Raw genomic sequence first — 22,828 nt, forward strand, 5'->3', positions numbered from 1 at the left:
TCGCAGGAACGAAGAAGGTAAGTCTTAAGTTTTTCCTCTTGATCGTCAGTGAAAACCTGACGGGTGGAATACTTTCCTCGTTTCAAATTGGCATCTAATTATATCATTACAAACATCTAATTATATCATCAATCCTTCCTTTCCTTTTAAAAATGAAAGAAAAAAACACCAATGGCTGCTCAAATCATCGGGGCACCTCCGGACAGTGTCCAAACCTGCCCCAAAAAAATTGTCCGGAGGTGCCCCTAAGGAGCCTTTCAGAAGAAAAGAGTCATAACCAAAGAACACCTAGAGTTACGTCAATCTTATGTAGAGGAAGCATATTTGGGTTCGTTTTGCTTGTTCCTAGAACATTACATTAAATGTATCTATAAAACTTACCTCTCTATTTCACTTTTATCATCACGCGAAACAATTGGCAGCTGTATCTTTAAAGTCTTATTACCGACTGACTCACTGCTATGCTATTTGATGGAAGTGCCATCTTGCCTCCAAGATGAACAGTAAAATGGCACATCTTTGTGATTTTTTTCCAATTTTTCCGCTAGATAGCAAAGCCAACAGGTTCGATGTCTGGAGGTGCCCCGTGTGCGGAGGTACCCCAGTCTCCCCTATTTGCCGAAAAAAACCCAACCCCTCCCCTCTCAGACATCCCCCACCATACTTCCCTCCCTCAGCATCATCTTGTCCCCCCACCCCCCATATAAACAGCACTCCCAATTTGACTTATTCCCAGATGACCAGGAAACCTTTCTCCCTTCCCTTGCACTTTATCCCACCTGGCTACCCTACCAGTATGACTCTGGTTTAAGAGTAAGCAGGCAGAACGATCCACAGGTAACACCTCCATGCAGAGTTTTTAAAACTTCAAATAGTAAGACGAATCTCACCGTAGCTCCATCCCAACTTAATAATATTCCCATAATTTTTCCGCTTTCCTCCTTTTCTCTCAAGCCCGGTCCAGTCCCGCCTTTTAAGAATGCCTCAAAACCACCCCCTTATCCACAGCATCCTTCTCATAAACTTCAACCCCAAATAACTCCATCCCGAATTGAAAAAAAATCCCAATACCCAAATCATTTAAATTTCCAACTTTCCTACTTACCAATGCTGAGAGCCTGAATTTTGACAAAATTACTGAACTCGAGGGTATCTCTGAAATTCATAAATTAATATTATTGCTGTGACAGAGGTTCAGTCCCAGAACCCAGATTTCCTAAAAATCAGCAATTATACTCAGTTTATAAAACTTCGCCCTCCCAATCACCCTCTCGGGAAAAAAGGTGGTGGTATATTATTTTTTGTCTGAGATAACCTCTAACCTAAACTCATCCCCACCCCCAACTTATCAGATTATGATGAAATTCTATGGCTGAGCCTTAGACCGAAAGTACTTCCCCGCCCTTTCAATTTAATTGTAACCGCCGTCTTTTATCATTCCCCTAACCAAAGTATTGACCAGAAACGCAAATTTATACAACGATTTCTTATAAGTGCTAACTTTGTGTTATCAAAGTATCCGAACGCTGGTATTTGCTTACTTGGCAATGCAAATGACCAGAGGATAGACTCTATCTGCACCTCTCTTAATATTAAACAACTGGTTAAAATATCTACAACAAAAGGTAACACCTCTCTGGATGTTATTTGTTCAAACACGAGTAAGTATTACAACTCCCCGCAAGCATTGCCACCATTAGGAGGCAGTTACCACTATTGTCTTCTTTTTTCTCCATCTTCAGCCATTGAACATTCCTTTACTACCTCCATTGGGGCTTGCTGTCCCCTCAGTGACACAGGCCTTTTTTCTTTTGGATCATGGGCTGACCAGTGAAAGTTGGTCAGACCTTTATAATTCTAATAACCTTGATGACAAAATTTTGATTTTCCACAAAAAACTAATTGATTCCTACTCATAATGTTTCCCAGAAAAAAAATCAGAAAATGCTCCAGTGATAAACCTTACATAAATAATCACATATAAATATTAATCCACGCGAAAATAAGCTTATTTATCTATTTATTTATTTTTATTAATCCACATAACGGTAAGCTAAAAAGCTTGTCGTACTAATACAATATATAATAAAATGAAAGGCAACACAAAGGTCTAAACTGAAAAGGCACTTGTGTAAAACTGGCTATCAACCAACATATTCTTAAACGATTCAACTGATCCGGCTTCAACAACTTCTGGCGGTAAATTATTCCAAGAGTCTGTGACCCTATTAACAAATGAATTGTGTCCAATTTTCCTGTGGGTTCTTGGTGGGTAAATTTTATAAGGATGCAGTCGTGTCAAGTGGTAGTGGCTGAATTCGAAAAATTTTCCTACCTCAATATCGTCCACGCCTTTGATTATTTTGAATGTGTTTATGAGGTCGGTACGGCGACGTCGGAAATTCAGTGAAGGAAGTTGGAGCCTAGTTAGTCTTTGTGCGTAAGGAAGGTGTTTCAAATAAGGGATCATTTTTGTTGCCCGCCTCTGAATCTTTTCAACTCGGTGCTCGTCTGTTACATTCAGAGGAAACCAAACAGAAGTATTATATTCAACAACTGGCCGAAGAAATGATTTATAAAGTAACATAAAATTCTTAAGATTAAACTTCCTGAAATTCCGTTTTAAGGTGAGGAGTTGGTAATTTGCATTTCTTACTACAGTCGAAACATGTCTATCAAATTTTAAATGTGTATCAAAGTGAACACCGAGGTCGCGTACAAATTCTTCTGACGGTATCTGTGAGCCAGATAGGGAGTATGCACGGCTGGGCTGATTTTTATTCCCGTAATGAAGCACTGCACATTTTGATGCATTAACAAACATCGAATTAGATTCGCACCATGGTTTTATTGAATCAAGATCTTCTTGAAGTATAGGCTCATCATCGGTAGTTAGTATTGGTCGGTAAATTTTAGCATCATCATCAAACAACTTCACTGACGAATGACGAACACAAGATGGTAAATCATTGATGAAAATACAGAAGAGTATAGGGCCCAAGCAACTACCCTGGGGTACCCCACTCAGGACATCAATTGATTGAGATGCTGCTTCACCGACAACTACCTGTTGAGACCTACCACGCAAATAATCAGCAATCCAATCAACAGTTCTTACACCAATATTATAGAGTCGACATTTTTCAACTAGTTGTGACATTGAAACTTTGTCAAAAGCTTTGGCGAAGTCTATGTAAATGCAATCAAATGGTATACCAAGATCAGCATAATGTTGAAAATCAGCACTAACTTCCAGAAGTTGAGTGCTGCAAGACCTTCTCTTACGAAAACCATGATGGGCGTGATTGCAAAGATAATTTTCCTCAAAATAAGATCGGATTGCTGCAACAATCAGCTTTTCCAAAACCCCATAAAATACAAAGATGACGCAAATCAGACAGTAATTTTTAAAATCTGATTTTAGACCGGCTTTGTGTAGGGGGAAAGCAATGGGTTTAACCATTACTTTCTTCCAACCTGAGGGACAGGAACCTGTCGCCAAGGACTTATTGTACAGAAACGTAAGCGGTTGTGCAATTACATCAGCAATCTGTATTATCATAGTGTTAGGAAATCCATCTATATCTGGGGACTTAGATGTATCAAGCTTTTTAAGTATTTGATGAACCTCTGCAACACTAAAGTCTATATCATTACATGATAAAGTCCCACTTTGTAATCCCTGAACTAAATCTTGGTCATGATGTGTCTGGTTAGGTGTAACAAAAACTGATGCAAAAGTTTCATTAAATATGCATGCTTTATCAAAATCGTCATCAATTTTTTGTTGTGTAACCGGATGCGTGAATGTCCATTTACTCGGTGAAAAGTTCGGCTTGTTTCTATTTACATATTTCCATAACTGCTTTAGGCAAGTTTTGCTCGACTGAATAATGTGTGACTCCACTACTTCCCTATTTGCTCTTAACAACCTTGTGGCCCTGTTACTAGCACATTTATACAATGACCATATGTGATCATCCTGATTCAGAGAACTGGATTTTTGTGAAATCTTTTGTTCACTTTTTTGTTTATTGGAATATCTCCAAAGATGATTTTTTTTCCCGGATCGACTTGAGTATATGTCTAGGTAGTTTTGGTCTCTTCCTTTGGCCAGAATATTTTTTAATCAAAGGAACAAATCTATCCCTACATTCTATCAATGCCTGTTTAAAAAATTCAAATGCAACGTCAGGCGCCACTTTTCCTTTCTGCAGCTCATCCGTGATATTCAAAGACACAAGGAATTCCCTCATTGACTGATAATCAGCCCTATCAGCATAATCATACCTACGAGAATCAGTATTTTCTCGCTGGACAAACGTATTCATAGTAATTTGAATTACAGAATGGTCACTTTTTCCTAGTGGAGAAAACATTTCCAAGCCTAAAATATCATCAACATGTTTCGAAATTACTAAAGCCAATATTGAGGGAATAGAATCGCCTCTTGCCCGCGTGGGGCTATTTACATGTTGGTGCAAAAACAAATCATCAAGTCTATCTAAAAAAGTCTGTTCATATGACTCACCTGGACGACTTGTGCTCAGTGTCTGCCAATCAATATTAGGGAGGTTGAAATCACCCACCACAAGTAATTTGTGACTATTTTTCACAAGATAAGTCAAACAATTCAAAATATTGGCATCATTTACACAACTAGATGGACCAAGTGTTGGGCTCCTGCAAGAAGCAGCAAGACGCAGATAATTATTCAGCGAAGGTAACTTAATATCAACTACAAGGCACTCAGAAACCAAATCAAAAATGGGGTTAACAATCTCACTGAACTTAACAGATGTATGAATATAAATGCATATCCCTCGTTTTGCTTGTTTATTAAACACTAAACTATAATCAGTTAGATGCTGAAAGTAAGCTAATGGGTCATTACAATGTTTTGGCAAAACTTCAGTTACAACAACCACATGTGGCACACGGACCCGCGTTAACTCACTAAATTCTTCCCATTTAGTAGACAACCAGTCAGCATTAGTATAAATCACTTGCAGATTTTCACTCGGACACCTCAAATCCGGCTTGGCGACGAAAAGACTCCTCGTGAACTAAGTCTGGTCCGTTTTTGCGTGTCTTGGTCTTCCAATTGCCCTCTCCGGCTACAATTATCTCAGTCAGCTCTTTTTTTTAGAACATCATACTTCCTCTTATCGATGAACTCGGCTTCATTTTTTTCATAAGGAACTCAAAAATTTGGTATTTTAGTTTTAAGAGCATCTTGTTTACTTGTTTACTCACTAAGAAGAAGGCGGCCAAATCGCGATCGAGCGGGGATTTGAATATCATTTTTATCGGCCTACTTCTATTAACTTGTTTACGACCCAATCTCACAGAAAAGGAACATTTCACAGGGCAATCGCGCAAGAGTTCTTCATTGATAAACTTTAAGTCCACCTGGTTCTGCAACTTTTGGTTCACTGCAGCGTCTTCTTCTGGGCCAAATAAAATTAGATTCTTCTGTTTTTGTGCAATGTCTCCAAGCTCACGCTGAACCTGGTTAGTATCCTGCACTGGAACTTGGCTCTGCAAGTCTATGTCAATTTTACCAGAAATTTCATCGAACAGGCTTTGTTTAGCTTTAGAAACTTCGACTGACACTACGGTGGTAACCTGTTGTTTTAAATCAGCTTGGGAACATTTAGAAGCTATTTCCTGCTCTACTAGGGAAATTCGTTCAGCCAGAGGTTTCAACAGTGACTGGAATTTTATCTCAAGTTCGTTCTGTAGATCTGCTTTGAACGTGGCAAGGGAATCAATCACTATTTCACAAATGATTTCAGGTGTGATAGGCTTATCACTATGTTTACACCTAGGGCAGTGCCACGTGGATCCCAAACGGCAACTCATTCTAGTAAATAGTTCATATTCTGGATCAGACATGTCGAGACATGTGGCGCACAACCAGTGTTCACAACCGTCGCAAAGGACGGCTTTTCCGTCTTCTTCCAGTCCCAATCCACATGCTGAGCATTTATCTACACCTTTTTTGGGAGACTGACGAGGACGTTTTGATGCTGTGCTCATATTTATCACAAAAGAATTTTTTGCTTTTTTGGCTAATTTTGAATCAGCACACAAGGTGGCAACACTGCACTACGAATTTTGGGCACAACTCCGCCAGCGCAACAGTCAATCTTCGGCAACACTGCTCAGATTAAAATTTATTTCCGTTGTGTTTTTATAGCTATGAAGGACCAGAAAAGAGAAGAGACAGAGATTTTGAGTATTGTTTTCAATTGCAGTCAATTCACTGATTATTTTCCAGCCGATTGATACCAAAGTCTGTCAAAATCGATAGCGTTTGCCACAAAAATCAAGTTTATTTCACTTGAAATAAATAGCACAGGTTATCACCAGCGTTGCCACTATAAGCTTAAGAAAATAAGCTTATTTAACAGGGGTAATTCAGCTGAAGCAAATAAGTTAAGAAAGGAATTAAAAAGTCAAATTAGAAAAGCTGCCCAAGCCTATTATAAAATAAAATTAAATACTTGCCCCATGATAAACCAAAGTACTGGTACTCTGAAATTAAAAAACTTACTGGCAAGAGTCAAGAACAACTAAATTTTAATATAAATGAACCTCCAGAGACCACAGCTAATGACCTCAATAAGTTTCTGGCTTCTATTTTCCAGAGTCTCCCACCACTATCTTACACATTTCCAGATATTCCTGATCCTTTTTCACTCCCACATATTTCTCCACTTGATGTTGTAAAAAAAAATGAAAAACTAAAATGATCAAGCATTTGCCCTTTAGATATTCCTGTTCCTCTGATGAAAGCTTTCAGTGATTACCTCTCAAAACCCCTATCCACCCTGTTTAATAAAATTACCGAATCTGGACAGTTCCCTCAATACTGGAAACAAGGCTTTACTACTCCAATCAAAAAGAAAAATGGGAAACCTGGCTTTGATGGAATTCATCCTATTACCCTCACCTCAATTTTTTCAAAATTGTATGAAAGTTTTCTCGCAGACTGGCTTAAGATGAAAGTCTTCCCCCTTATTGATCTTAGACAGTTTGGTAATCTCAAATCCATGTCAACCTCTCATTACCTGATGCATCTTGTTGATACCATGGGTAAATTACTTGAAAAACCTAACACTTGGCTTAATCTGGTTTCTATTGATCTTCAAAAAGCTTTTGATTTGATTAACCACAATTTACTCACAGATAAACTTATAAATGAATTCCACATTGAAACTTTCCTTGTTAAGCTTGTTGCTTCTTTTCTTTCTAATAGATCTCAAGCAGTTAAATATCTAAATTGTTTCCTCAGATCATCTCCCCATATTTAATGGCATTCCTCAGGGGACTATTCTAGGCCCCCTCCTTTTTTCTCTTATGATTAACAGCCTTTTAACCCTTTATGACAATAGGTGGAAATTTTTTGATGACTTGACAGTTCTAGAGATATGTCATAAAAACATCTTTAGCAACCCAATGGGCATACTCCAAGATATTGCCTGTAAGGCCTCTTCCCTTGACATGACAGTTAACCCTTCTAAATCCACAATAGTCTCAGTAAGTTTTGTTAAATCCCCTCCCCTTTTTCTTGCTCCTATTCCTCCTGAAACCTCTTGTCACATCTCTTAAACTCCTTGGTGTTACAATTTCTTCCAATTTGAAATGGGATGCCCATATAAGTAATATCCTACAACAAGCAAACTCCTCGCTTTCCCTCCTTAAACTTTTAAATAAATTCAGTTGCCCCCAATCCTGGGCGCCCATATGGGGGGGCAGGGGGGGGGCTGTCTCCCGCCCCCCCTGGCTAAATGATGTTGCCTTATTTTTATATTTTTGTTCTGAGATTTCTCTTATACAGCATTAAAAGTGCCAATTAGACGAGGTTTGCCCCCCCCTGGACGTCAGTTATGGGTGCCCATGTCTTGTTTACTCACTAAGAAGAAGGCGGCCAAATCGCGATCGAGCGGGGATTTGAATATCATTTTTATCGGCCTACTTCTATTAACTTGTTTACGACCCAATCTCACAGAAAAGGAACATTTCACAGGGCAATCGCGCAAGTGTTCTTCATTGATAAACTTTAAGTCCACCTGGTTCTGCAACTTTTGGTTCACTGCAGCGTCTTCTTCTGGGCCAAATAAAATTAGATTCTTCTGTTTTTGTGCAATGTCTCCAAGCTCACGCTGAACCTGGTTAGTATCCTGCACTGGAACTTGGCTCTGCAAGTCTGTGTAAATTTTACCGGATCATCGAACAGGCTTTGTTTAGCCTTAGAAACTTCGACTGACACTACGGTGGTAACCTGTTGTTTTAAATCAGCTTGGGAACATTTAGAAGCTATTTCCTGCTCTACTAGGGAAATTCGTTCAGCCAGAGGTTTCAACAGTGACTGGAATTTTATCTCAAGTTCATTCTGTAGATCTGCTTTGAACATGGCAAGGGAATCAATCACTATTTCACAAATGATTTCAGGTGTGATAGGCTTATCACTATGTTTACACCTAGGGCAGTGCCACGTGGATCCCAAATGGCGACTCATTCTAGTAAATAGTTCATATTTGGGATCAGACATGTCAAGACATGTGGCGCACAACCAGAGTTCACAACCGTGGCAAAGGACGGCTTTTCAGTCTTCTTCCAGTCCCAATCCACATGCTGAGCATTTATCTACACCTTTTTTGGGAGACTGACGAGGACGTTTTGATGCTGTGCTCATATTCATCACAAAAGAACTTTTTGCTTTTTTGGCTAATTTTGAATCAGCACACAAGGTGGCAACACTGCACTACGAATTTCGGGCACAACTCCGCTAGCACAACAGTCAATCTCCGGCAACACTGCTCAGATTAAAATTTATTTCCGCTGTGTTTGTATAGTTATGAAGGACCAGAAAAGAGAAGAGACAGAGATTTTGAGTATTGTTTTCAATTGCAGTCAATTCACTGTCCAGCCAATTGATACCAAAGTCTGTCAAAATCGATAGCGTTTGCCACAAAAAACAAGTTTATTTCACTTAGAATAAATAGCACAGGTTATCACCAGCGTTGCCACTATAAGCTTAAGAAAATAAGCTTATTTAACAGGGGTAATTCAGCTGAAGCAAATAAGTTAAGAAAGGAATTAAAAAGTCAAATTAGAAAAGCTGCCCAAGCCTATTATAAAATAAAATTAAATACTTGCCCCATGATAAACCAAAGTACTGGTACTCTGAAATTAAAAAACTTACTGGCAAGAGTCAAGAACAACTAAATTTTAATATAAATGAACCTCCAGAGACCACAGCTAATGATCTCAATAAGTTTCTGGCTTCTTTTATCCAGAGTCTCCCACCACTATCTTACGCATTTCCAGATATTCCTGATCCTTTTTCACTCCCACATATTTCTCCACTTGATGTTGTAAAAAAAAATGAAAAACTAAAATGATCAAGCATTTGCCCTTTAGATATTCCTGTTCCTCTGATGAAAGCTTTCAGTGATTACCTCTCAAAACCCCTATCCACCCTTTTTAATGAAATTAACGAATCTGGACAGTTCCCTCAATACTGGAAGCAAGGCTTTACTACTCCAATCAAAAAGAAAAATGGAAAACCTGGCTTTGATGGAATTCATCCTATTACCCTCACCTCAATTTTTTCAAAATTGTATGAAAGTTTTCTTGCAGACTGGCTTAAGATGAAAGTCCTCCCCCTCATTGATCTTAGACAGTTTGCTAATCTTAAATCCATGTCAACCTCTCATTACCTGATCCATCTTGTTGATACCATGGGTAAATTACTTGAAAAACCTAACACTTGGCTTAATCTGGTTTCTATTGATCTTCAAAAAGCTTTTGATTTGATTAACCACAATTTACTCACAGATAAACTTATAAATGAATTCCACATTGAAACTTTCCTTGTTAAGCTTGTTGCCTCTTTTCTTTCTAATAGATCTCAAGCAGTTAAATATCTAAATTGTTTCCTCAGATCATCTCCCCATATTTAATGGCATTCCTCAGGGGACTATTCTAGGCCCCCTCCTTTTTTCTCTTATGATTAACAGCCTTTTAACCCTTTATGACAATAGGTGGAAATTTTTTGATGACTTGACAGTTCTAGAGATATGTCATAAAAACATCTTTAGAAACCCAATGGGCATACTCCAAGATATTGCCTGTAAGGCCTCTTCCCTTGACATGACAGTTAACCCTTCTAAATCCACAATAGTCTCAGTAAGTTTTGTTAAATCCCCTCCCCTTTTTCTTGCTCCTATTCCTCATGAAACCTCTGTCACATCTCTTAAATTCCTTGGTGTTACAATTTCTTCCAATTTGAAATGGGATACCCATATAAATAATACCCTACAACAAGCAAACTCCTTGCTTTCCCTCCTTAAACTTTTAAATAAATTTAATTGCCCTCAATCACATTTAATACAAGTATACATTTCTTTTGTGCGTCCCATATTAGAGTATGCTTGTCCTGTGTGGCACCCTGGCCTCTCAAATGAAGCAACACAAAAGATTGAAAATGTCCAAAAGAGAGCTCTAAGAATTATTTTTAAAGATGTCAAGATACCATATTTGCATTTGTTAAATATTTTAAACCTTGAGACCCTCAAGAGACAAAGAAATAATTTGTGCCTCTGTTTTTGTAAGTTGGCACTTTTGAACCCTGTACTGCAAACCTTTTCCCTGAATACCATGTACCTGATAGAAATCATTCTCCACAAACTGTGTCCCAGCCTATCCCCACCTTATCAAATATTCTTTGTACTACCTTGCAGTCTAAGAAATCTTTTATCCCTTTTTTTACTGATATAATAAATAGTGGTTGATTTGTACATAAATTTTGTCTTTTCTCTTATATAATAAAAGAAACAGCTTTTTTTTCCTTTTACTCTTTTTTTTTGTTCCCTATCCCCTTTTTATATTGTTTTTTAAACATTTGTTAATGTGTATATTATTTATTTTTCTGTTTTATCAGTTTTTATCTTTTTAACTAGTTGCCATTTTGCAGTTTTTAATCTAAGTGACAAAGGAATCATATAGAATTCAGATAGGCCTATTTAATTATTTATTTTTATTTTTTTGCATTGGTTGCCAATTTTTTAGTTGTTGTGCTTTTGTTATGATTTTCTTGTTTTTTTTGTTTTTTTATGGACTTTGAAATTCGAATTCAGCCCTTCAGGGCTTGTGATAGGCCTAGTAATTTCTCAAAATAAATATCTCTATCTCTAAGGGCTCAAGATGCAATTTACAAGAGATACGATTATTGAATTATGAAATAGCATAAAAAAAGCATCAAATTATGTTTTCACTTTTATCCTAGCTAAATTATAGCGTCACCTGCAAATTTACCTCATGCATTAGGCTAGATCCAATTTAGTGCTCCCTTTCAAAGGTGCAAGGAGTTTAATACAGGTAGTTTAGAGAATTTTAAATCTCATGACATTCATTTTAAACAAGTTCAAAGGAAACTAGGTCAAGTTATGAAATTAGGTCAGTTCCTATATATTTAAATACATAACCTCGTTATTCTTTTTTAAAGTTGCTGCGGTATTTAAAGTGAGCAGGGCTGCCGCCCTAGGCTGGAAGAATTTACTAGACGAAAAATTTACTAAATCGCATCTATTATTTAGACCCCGGCGCTGCGCTGATGAGGGAAGACCGGCGGCGGCGGGGCTAAAAACAGCACGCCGCGCCGCACCGCCAGTAAGACGTCGGCGGCGCGCCGCCGGCGTGATCAATGTGGATCACAAACATTAATGTTTTCATCAGTCTTTCTAAAATCACAGCTTAAATTTACAATAGAATCGAGCCTATTCATGAGTTCAAAAATTCACAAGTCGTTTGCTGGAAACTGATCTTCTTCGTTATTCATCAAGAGAAGTAGAAATATGGTAGAAACTAAACGGCTCTGGCGTTTCAGAACCCTTGCATAATACGAGCAGTTGAAGTATCTACTAGTTATGTATTCTTAACATAAATAATTATCAAAATTAGTAGTTTTTTTCATTGAGCATTACTGCATATACAAATACAAATACCATATCAAAAAATTTGTCAGTTATCTGGGTAAAAACTTTGAATATAACTTTGAACTTAGAAGCTTAATTTTTTCATAATGCCCTTTGCCTATAGGCTATATGTTTTGTCACCTTTAAAACAATTGAAATGGTTGACTTTGATATTGATTGTTTTATTTGCTCTTTTGGATTCTTAAAAAGACTTCTTGTATTAAAAACTGGTTTATAATTACAATTTTAAAAAAATGCATTTTAAAGATTTTTTTGATTTCTTTATAGAATATATGTCATGTAGGCTAAGGCTGAACTGCTGCTTTTTATTGCTTTCGGCTGTTCTTTTGGATATTATTCGTTTTTTTTCTTTTGGGAATTCATTCCAAATTTTAAATTGATAAATACCTAGTATCAGTCAAATTATAAACTGCATCTAAAAGGAGTAAATTTATCAAATTGAAAAATACATGATGAATACTTCACATGAGAACACTTCAATTACAATGAAACAAAAAACACTTACTGGTTTATTCGGTATGAAGAAAAATTAAGTGCCAGCTATTTTCTGGTAAAAAAAAAATTGAAAAGCTCATCCGTTTTAAATGTAATTAAATGAAATAATATAGAGACTGAAGTAGCTCCAGGAAGATGTTGAGATTTTCATCCTAGTCCGTCACTTTTAATCCAAGCAAAATATTAGGACACTTAGTATCAGTTATTGAGTTTAAGCTTTGATTTCCAAATGCTCACAAAAATTACCAAATTTAAAGAAGTCGCAACAATAAGTCACCTGTAGTCAAAATACTTAAGGACTCCTCTTAGATTCCCACCCAGGCTCAGAGCTTCTGCTATGGTCATTTCCATGGAAATCTCTACAGAGTTTCTTTTGAAAATAGCTTTCAATCGTAGTTAAGGGTATATAGCCTTTTTTGCTTTTCTTCAAAGCTTTGAAAAACGTGTTATAATATTCCAAATGTTACATTTGTTATATTTGTGCATATTTTTGGTAATCATATCGAATTTTTTAAACCACTGTAGATACGTAAGAACGTTACACCATCTAGTACCCTGAGGTCATTTGACTGTCAAAGAATCCTCCTTGAACCTCCCAAATTGAAAGCTTTTATTATGACCTGGCCTTCTAATGTAACTTGGGCTTTGGACCAAGGGTGCCATTGTCACTCGAGCGCAACGTTAGGTGGGGATAACGATATAGCTTTCGTCACACGAATTCGTTTTAGTGTGAATCTGCCAGGTACTTATGAATGAATGTTTTCAAATTAAACCCGTTTCATCAATAAGAAAAAAAACGGGTTGGACGCATATGTCCCTTTCCCTTTGGACGGTAAAACCATGCAAGCGCTGTATCAAGATATAACTCACGAAAATCTTGTTAATTTTTGGTAACTTTTCAACTTTTTGGCATCCCTGCTTTCAATAAAAAAAAAATCAAGGTACTATCACCTAAATATAAAAACTCCCTATGCCCCCCTTATGGATACTATCTTGATAGGACACCATCTCTGCTTTAAATAAAAAAAAATAATTAACTTATTGGCATTCCTGCTTTCAAAAAAAATCGAGGTATTATCATTTAAATATGATTGCTCACTACCCCCCCCCCCTCCCCTCTGGATACCACCTTGATAAAATGCGGTCTCTGCTTTAAATTAAAAAAAATAACTTTTTGGGATCCCTGCCTTCAATAAAAAAAAATCGAGATATTATCATTTTAATGTAATACCCCCCTACCCCCCCCCTGGATACCACCTTGATAGGATACCGTCTCATCTTTCATTAGAAAAATAAGTTACCTAATAATTAACTAGGTCACTATACACGCAAAATAACGTCAAACAGCTTAGTGCTCCTTGAAAAAAATTGAGGGTATGAGTAAAGGTGTACAAAGACAACAACAAAATGTCGAAATTATTCAGATATACCTCAAAATATTGGAAAACTGAGTCATAGATTCGGCGTGGCATTCAATAAGATCCAAAGGATCTAATTAAAAGGGAGCACACACAAAAGCCAAATTAGGCCAGTAGCCTATGAGAAATCGCAAAATATCCAAGACAATGAACAAGTCTTAATGGCGAGCCCTGGGTCTATCAAAATATTTCAATGGTTTCCCAGGGAATTTGATATCATTTTCTTCTGTCTCCACTTTAAATGAAAAGAATAGTTATCTTTTTGGTAACCCTGCTTTCAATAAAAAAAAATAAGGTATTACCACCTTAAAATTATAACCCCCTATCCCCCCCTATAGGCAATTTTTTAAAATTTACTGATGTGTCTTATTTTTGTGGGTAGCATATGAACAATTTAGTATTAAAAAATAAGGCGTTATACGAATTATTTTTAAGCATTAAGAAAATCTTCTCTAAAAACAGCAAAAAAAAAAAAAAATATGAAAACTTACAATTAAGCTGTAGAAACACATATGTCGGCTGTTAATTTCAAAATCCAACTGAAGGCTGAAGCTGTATAGTAGTGAATTCGTTCTATAATTCTATTCAACTTGAAAATAAAATTCTTGACTACGAACGATGTTAGAAATAGCGATTGGGAAACTACATTCAAAATGATTTAAACTCATTTCATAAAGACGATACTGTTTTTTGTCAACATATGAAGAACTGTGTATATTGCAATATTTGCAATTGCATATTGCATCTGTCTTGTTTTTATGCTAAGTAACAAAAGAGACGAAAATTAAAGAACCAGCGAGCAATGAAAAAGCATACTTGGTAAAGTAATATTTGGCTGGAAAAGTTTCTGACAGTACTTTGCGAGCATTGGCACCGTAGTAGCAGTGTTATTGGAGAGATAAAAAACCAAATTTTTTTTCGAAGTGACCCGTTAGATAACGGGGAAATTCCTAACAATTTAAGAATAGAGCAAGCATTGCTTGATTTCTGATTAGGAGAATTGAAATACTAAACGAGACGAGAAAGAAAATCTCCGACTTTGCGGTTGACGCAATAAAGAATTGCCCCAAAATTGATTTAAAGTCGACCAAACGCCGCCACCTCTGTCGGCGGCGGCACGCCTTTGGCACGCTAGCGGCGTTACGACACTTCGACGGCGTTCCACCGGGCCTCTCGTCGGCGGCATTCGGTAGATCTGCCGGCGCGGCGCCGGGGTCTACTGTTATTACTAAATGCTGAAAAAAAATTTTGCACCTGCGGCTGCCGCCGCAAGCGCACCATCGAGCATTGCATTTTACTATAGGAGGATAATCAATACGATCTCCATAAACTTTTTCCCTTTTTCTTTTTTTCTCAGAAATTTTTTGCACGTGCGGCTGCCGCCGCACGCGCACCATCGAGCATTAATTTTTACTATAGGAGGATAATCAATACGATCTCCTCAATCTTTTTCCCTTTTTCATTTTTTTTATCAAGTATGATTGAAAATTCCGGAAACAGTTCAAAAATCTTTTTTTTTATTCTTTGGATGTACTACTGGATAGGCTTCATATTTCAGATGCGGCATATCCAAGACGTCAAAAAATAGTCTGGAATCTTGGATTCTGTAACTCCTGCTGGTGAAGCCCGGCTTTAAATCTGTCAGTGGGCTTCAGGTCATAAAATTCAGATATATTGAAAAATTAAAAAACAATCAACGAAGAAAAACAGCTACAACTCATATTCACGAAGCAATTCGGGCAATAGTGCTTAGAATCTGGGGTGTGTTTGAAAATGACGGCCTTTGAAATTTCTCCCCCAGTTTCTGTCTTTAGGTTTGAAATCTAAACCCTTCAATTTTGCATTTTTAAGAGGAAATTTGCCAGTTTTTAAACACTAATTGGGATGGTCTTTAAATAAGGGATAAGCTACTTACAAAGATTTCTGGCAAATTTTAAAGTAAAAATTAAAGATTTTTTTAACTGATTTTTTCTCGATTCTCTCTTGTTCGTATTCCAGGGAATCAAAAACCAATACAATCTGTGTCACTTCAAAACGGAAATGACGTTTTCGGATACCGGTTTAGTTGTAAAATTATGTAAATTGAAAAGTGCACCTCAAATTGGACTAGGGCTGGCAAGAAAAATAAAACTTATATAACATACAATAATTATTTAAAAAAAATAACATTATGTCAATAGTCTTCAGGTCAGGCAAATCATACAAATTGAAAAGTAAGAAGAAAAATATGTAGTCACAATTTAAAAAAAAGTTGCCCTTAAAAGGCTTTAATCGTCCTCGGCCTCATCCGAATTTGAATTATCCAATAGTGTCGAATTCTGACTGAAGGGATCTACTTGTTTCCATTTTTGATAGCCCGAGTCAAATCGCTGGGGATCACCCAGTCATGTACTCCACTTGACGACCTGAAAACAAGTTGCTTCGTTTTCATCAGGGACGAAACACTCGAAACATTTAGCCTATTCCGGTTTTTAGTTTTGACGACCGACAAAATCAAGAACTGTCTCTCTGCTCCAGCACTTGAATGGGGCAAGCTGCAGAGAGTCAGGAAGAACTTGGGCAAGTACGGAAAAATTTTCTTTCCAGCAGCGTCTTTAAAAAGAGACAAAGCTAACTTACAAACGTAGCAGCTGTTACAAGAGTCTGGAAAATATTCAGAAAATAGATTAAGCCGGCATACCAGTCCTGATTTTAAATAGTTTGCCTTTCAAAGCGAGTATCAAGAAGAAGCCAAGAGAAAAGTAGAGATTTTTAAGCGCTAGGGTTGACGCGAAATCGTAAAAATGAGAGCAATAGCAGCCATAGTATCTAACTTAATCGAGATCAGATTTTGTAATGAACGGGCCTAATTTTTTCCCTGAATTCATAAAAAATAACAAAAGTTTTGTTTACTACATATCATGACTTTTTACTAGATTTTGGGAAATTTACTAGATCCTCTACATTTACTAGATTTATTTTTTTTTTACGAGATCTAGTAAAATCCTACTGACGGTGGCAACCATGAGAGTGAGCGAGAGTTGAGCTCAAAAGTAAATTCAGAAATCTCAACTTCTGTACGCTATTTTGTATAGCGTTTTACCTTATTAGCGTTCGGCAAAACTGGTTTCAGAAACGTCTCTAGTGTTGCTAAGATCATACCAACAATATGGAGTGGCAGAGATCCGCCTAAACCTCAAGTATCACAAAAAAACTCCAGTTATGAAAAGAAAGATTTCCGATGCTTCATCATCAATAATTCCAAACTTTGCTATAGTTTTGATGAAAAAAAAGAATAATGCACCACTTAGTGCTGATGTGCCAATAGCAATACGGACGATAATTCTTAAAGTCTGCCGAGCTAACTTTGAGCTACAAACCTTTTCCCTGAGGGCTGTGGGGGGAGTCTTATCCTCAAAGACATAATTTGCGGACCTTTCAACTATTTTAAACAAAATAGCTATCTTAAAGTTTTTATTGGATTGTTTGGGGAAATGGTGGGCGTGAGAGGGAGGTTAGTTGCCCTCTAATCGCTTTCGACTATTAAAAAGGGCACTAGACATTTCAATTTCCAATTGAATGAGCCCTTTTTGAATTTTTTACGACAACAATTTCTATAAAAACCTTATATGCCCCCAGGACAGAAATTACAACCTTTGCCTTGAGGGGTGGGGGTGGGGGGGGGGGGGGGGGTGTGTGGGGGTTCCTTACTTACATATTTTCCAGAACTTTTAACTCCGTTGAACAAAATGGCTATCTAAAAATTTTGATTGGATGTTTTTGGGGAAATGGTGGGGTAGAGAAAGGGACTTAGTTGCCCTCCAATCACTTTCGACTATTAAAAGGGCACTAGCCCTTTCAATTTTCAATCGAATGAGCCCTTTTTTGAAGTTTCTACGACAACACTTTCTATAAAAATCTCATTTGCCCCCAAGACATAACTTACAACCCTTACAACAAAGGTGACTCTCCTGAAAACCCATCAAATTACAGCCCTATTTCTATTTTGTCAGCATTTTTTAAAATATTTGAGAAGGCAATTTATAAGAGGTTCTATGACTTTCTTAAATCGTCTAATTTTTTCACAAACTCCCAGTTTTCTTTTAGGTCGGGAGACAATACTGAACACGCTATTATTGCTCTCATCCAATATATTCATGAATGCTTAGATAGAGGTGAAATTCCAGCAACAATACATTTAGATTTTAGAAAAGCATTCGATACAATATCATATTGTATTCTTTTTCATAAATTGGATCATTTTGGTGTGCGCGGACTGGCGTTGAATCTAGTTAAATCTTATCTTGATAAGAGAAAGCAACAAATAGATGGAGACGATTTCCTCTCTTCGCCTGTTCCTCAGTCCTCGATGGTTGGGGTACCTCAGGGCTTTGTCCTAGGTTCTCTGATTTTTCAAATTTATATAAATGATCTTCACCACGCTTTGGTAACCCCATGTCTCAGCACATATTTTGCTGATCATAGGGCAGTTTCAATTTCTGAGAGGAATGACGAGGAGTTGGATGCAAAGCTTGATACTGCATTTTCTAGTGTTCTTGATTGTTGTTGTTCAAATTTTATTGCTTTGTATTTATCAAAAACTAATTTCATAATTTACGGCAGAAAGTCAAGTAGCTGCCCTCGTATTACCCGAGTTATTTCTTCAAAGAATCTATTATCAATGTCTCGGGTGGGAATGATAAAGTACCTTGGACATGTGATTGACGAAAGCTTATCTTTTAAAACACACATTCAAAATATACGCTTAAAACTTTTCAAGGTATGTTGGTTTAATGCGAAGGTTGAAACATTATTTGCCCTACACTGCTTTATGAAGCATTTATTTTGCTCTGATTCTGTCTAATACTAATTGTTGTTCTCTAGTATATTTATCTGCATTTAAGCCATATTAAACAAATACAGATTTTACAAAATAAAGCCCTAAGAATCCTTAAACTTCGTATTCCATCGCCTATGCACTTCCAAATGATTCTTCGACAGCATCTTTGTATACTTATCTAGATATACTTCCAGTTTCTCAACAATTTACTTTTGGAGCAGTTATTTTCAAATTCAAATATGACATTAAGAAATTACCGCCATATTAACTCAATCAAAGTTTGTTCTCCCAATCACAAGACTTACATCATTATAACACGCGACAAAAAAAGTGTATGTATCTACATTGACAAGTATAGTACTGAGAGTTCTAAATTCGCTCCGTTTGTGTCAATAGCCCGTTGCTTCGATGCTTACAAGTATCTTAGTGATAACTATTCTTCTATACGTTTAATGAAGATAATTCATAAATTTCATTTAGTTCAGGATTACTTTTAATTAAGCGTCTTTTTAATAAAAAAAAAATTTGTTCGGCATGTTGTTCTTGGTGAATGTGGGCCTCTCGGCTATCTTCTTGTATTATTTTAGTTTAATAATAATATTGAAATCTTTTAATATTTAACTATGGAACCTGGGCTAGCTGCTACTTTCATATTATTTCTGTGTTATTGTATCTTTACCGTCGAATTTATCTTTGTATTGTAGTGTAATTTGTTATAGTATCTTTGTCTATGCCCAGTTTTTCGAGCTCTTGTCCCCATGGGCATATATCAATCATATACATGTATATGTTAATAATAAAATAATTGAGCTTGAACTTGAACTTGCCGTGACGACTGTGGGGGGAGTGTCATCCTCAGAGACATAATTTTCAGACCTTCCAACTACGTTGAGCAAAATGACTATCTCAAAATTTCGATTGGATGTGTTTGGGGAAATGGTGGGCATGAGAGGGGGGTTAGTTGTCCTCCAATCACTTTCGAATATTCAAAATTGCACTAGCCCTTTCAAATTCCAATCGAATGAGCCCTTTTTGAACTTTCTACGACAGCGCTTTCTATAAAAACCTTATATGCCCCCAGAGCATAACTTAAGCCTTTGCCCTGAGAGCTATGGGGGGGGGGAAGGTGTTAGCCTCAAAGACATAATTTCCGGTCCTTTCAACTACGTCAAACAAAATGGCTATCTCAAAATTTTGATTGGATGTGTTTGGGGAAATGGTGGGCGTGGAAGGAGTGTTAGTTGCCCTCCAACCACTTTCGACTATTAAAAAAAGCACAAGCCCTTTGAATTTCCAATCGAATAAGTCCTTTTTGAAGTTTCTACGACAACTCCTTCGATACGAAGTACCCTGGTCTAAAAGAAAAAAAAAATAATACATTGTGCCTACATCGTTCTTTACTTAGGCAGCGCTATTGCGCTGCCTATGATTTGGTCAAAGAGACCACAATGAAAACAACTGCCCAACAAGTCAGCCCTATTGTAAAAACTGCAAAGACTCTCCCAGTCTTAGGGAAGAGCTCCATGTGGAACAAAGAACCAGAAGCAAAGGTAAGCAATCTCCTCCTAAGAATATTAAGAGAGGTACAACTACTGCACTGGATCAGATGAAGGATGGAAGCACAAACAGCGAGTAATTTAAAAATACATCGATGGAATGTTATGTCACTAAATAACTTAAGACTTAATGAGCTGATAATTGGATTGCTTTTAATCCTTTTGATGTATTTTGTTTACAAGAAAGTCACCTTCAGACTCATAGCCTCAGGAGCATCCATATACCAGGTTTTAATAATTATAGGAAGGACAGACCTATCGAGAGGAAAGGTAGAGGTGTGGCAGTCCTTATAAGACATTTTATTTCCCATACCTTTATTGCTTCTAAGAAGAACATCCATGAGAGAGATGCTGTTACTATTTGTTTACATTTAGAGGCTGAGATAAAACAAAAAAATGTTTCTATGTATAGCCCTGATAGTAATAATGATATAACAGATATCATTCAGGAAACTACAAGTGATGGAGATACTATTGTCTTGGAAGACTTTAATGCTCCTAGTTCCTATTGGAAAATTGTACCTCTTCAAAATAATGCATAAAGTTTTGTTGAAACCCTAGTTCCAGGTCCTAATCCGATTAATTTAAAAAAACAAAGTTTTTCGGAGGGAAGTAAAGAGCGAAGTTGAAACTTAAAACGAACAAAACTTATTACTTCACAGCCTATCTACCATATAACAATAAAACTAGCGCAAATAAATCAACTGGTAATATTTCCCTATGTTTGTAGGATTACGGAAAACTAGCATTTTACTAAAAACACAAAACAATATAGGAGTTCTGTACGTAAACTTAAACCATTTAAAGACACTTTTAACAGTATAAAAGTAAAACATTTTTAGATTGTTGTTTTATTTATGGTTTCGTTTAATTTGGCATCACTTCTGTACAATGAGCTCAGTTCAATGATTGACTGTCGTTTGGGATCTGAAAAGGAAATTTCATGATTATTTTGTAGATAAGTTCGAAGTGTCACTACAGACTCGCTTTATAATTTGTATCACAACTTAAAATTCTTCGTTTTACAGCGAGAAATAACTGGAATTCTAGAGCTCATATTATGGTTGATATGTTCTTCATTTCCAGTAATACTAGGTGAGACCAAGATAATATCTGATAAATCAATCTACTATTTTATATGCTTCGTAATGACTTTCAACTTATTATTTTTATGCCTGAGTTCTTAAGATAATTTTCATTGTATACTGAAAGTTACTGATATCACAGCTCCTGTAGGATTATGAAAAACGTTATAGATTAGTTTGCTGTTGTGAGGCTAAATATTTACTTTTGACTCCTAAATCAATATTCTTATTTCTTATGCTTGGCTTTTGTGTTTTTAGTAAAGCGCTAGTTTTTTGTAATCCTACAACCATAAGGAAACATCACCAGTTGATTTATTTGCACTAGTTTTATTGATATACTAATTTTAACAGTACGAAAAAAACTTAGAAAGGATATATGAAAAAACAAAACAAACTAACCCCTCAGAGGCTGTGCCAAATGAAGGGGAATTACGAATAAAAGAAAATACGGATAGAGATAGGACAAATATAGAACAAATGAATTCAGAAAAGGAATTGAAAAGATATAATGACAAACGAAATTTTGAAATTATGTCGGACAGAGATGAGATTAATTCAAGACCGAAAAGGGAGAGTGAAGCCCATAGAATAAAAGGAAAGAGAGATAGAAAAGAAAGGGAGAAAGATATGAGACAACGTATATTAAATTGGGAGCAAGAGAGAGAGAAAAACATGGAGACAGAGAGGATAGCCAGAGAGGTAGCCGAAAGAAAGCACCTAGAGTATATGAAAAAATTACAGGATGATATAGATCAAATTGAAAAAGATAGGCAAGCCAATGAAATACTTCATCAGGCCCGTATGGAAAAAATTGAAAAAGATAGTCAAGCCAATGAAATACTTCATCAGGCCCGTATGGACAAAATTGAAAAAGATAAACGAGAAAGAGAGAAATATAGACAAGAAAGAGAGAAAGAGAGGGTAGATAGAGAACGAAAGGAAGAGGCTGATAGAATAGCCAGAGAGCAAAAAGAGGAAGAAGATAGGAAACAAAGAGAGAAAGATAACAAAGAAACATAGGAAGCCAGACAGGGCCGCAGGGGGACCGATAAAAAATATTATTAGGATGTTGCAAAAACAATTGACAGAATTATGAAAACTCGTTGGGGAACTTCGTAAAGTGACGTATTATCACAAGTTGCTTGTAGGCTGTCAGATAGCCAAAATAATTTGTTTAAGAATCAATCGCGAGAAAAAGAAAATTACCAGACATTAAACACTTTTACGGGAAAATATGATACGTTTTTGACTGCGGGGGAAGGTGGACCGGCCCATAAAACAAATTGGGAGGCAGCGCCGCCCTATCGGAAAAAAGAAATGTTTGATAGTCAAAATGATGATAATCTGGTAAAAATTGATTTAACGGATACTTTTTCTAAAAATTGCCATAATAAAGAAAAGAAAGTAACCTATAAACGATCGAATTGGGCTATAGCACATAATCAAG

General features: G+C 36.6%; 1 protein-coding gene across 2 annotated transcripts in view; it reads right to left on the reverse strand.

Moving 5' to 3' along the window:
* Positions 1-11,472, reverse strand: part of Mlh1 (DNA mismatch repair ATPase Mlh1) — a 72,048-nt gene extending 60,576 nt beyond the window's left edge. For both annotated transcript variants that reach the window (XM_089095592.1, XM_089095581.1), the window contains exon 1: positions 11,329-11,472. The gene's annotated coding sequence lies outside the window, so the exon portion shown is untranslated. The remainder of the gene's footprint in view (positions 1-11,328) is intronic.
* Positions 11,473-22,828: the final 11,356 nt, after the last annotated feature.

The sequence above is a fragment of the Artemia sp. Qi Xiang Cuo genome, chromosome 1 (assembly GCF_049724085.1).
Source record: "Artemia sp. Qi Xiang Cuo chromosome 1, ASM4972408v1, whole genome shotgun sequence".
Classification (NCBI taxonomy): Eukaryota; Metazoa; Arthropoda; class Branchiopoda; order Anostraca; family Artemiidae; genus Artemia; species Artemia sp. Qi Xiang Cuo.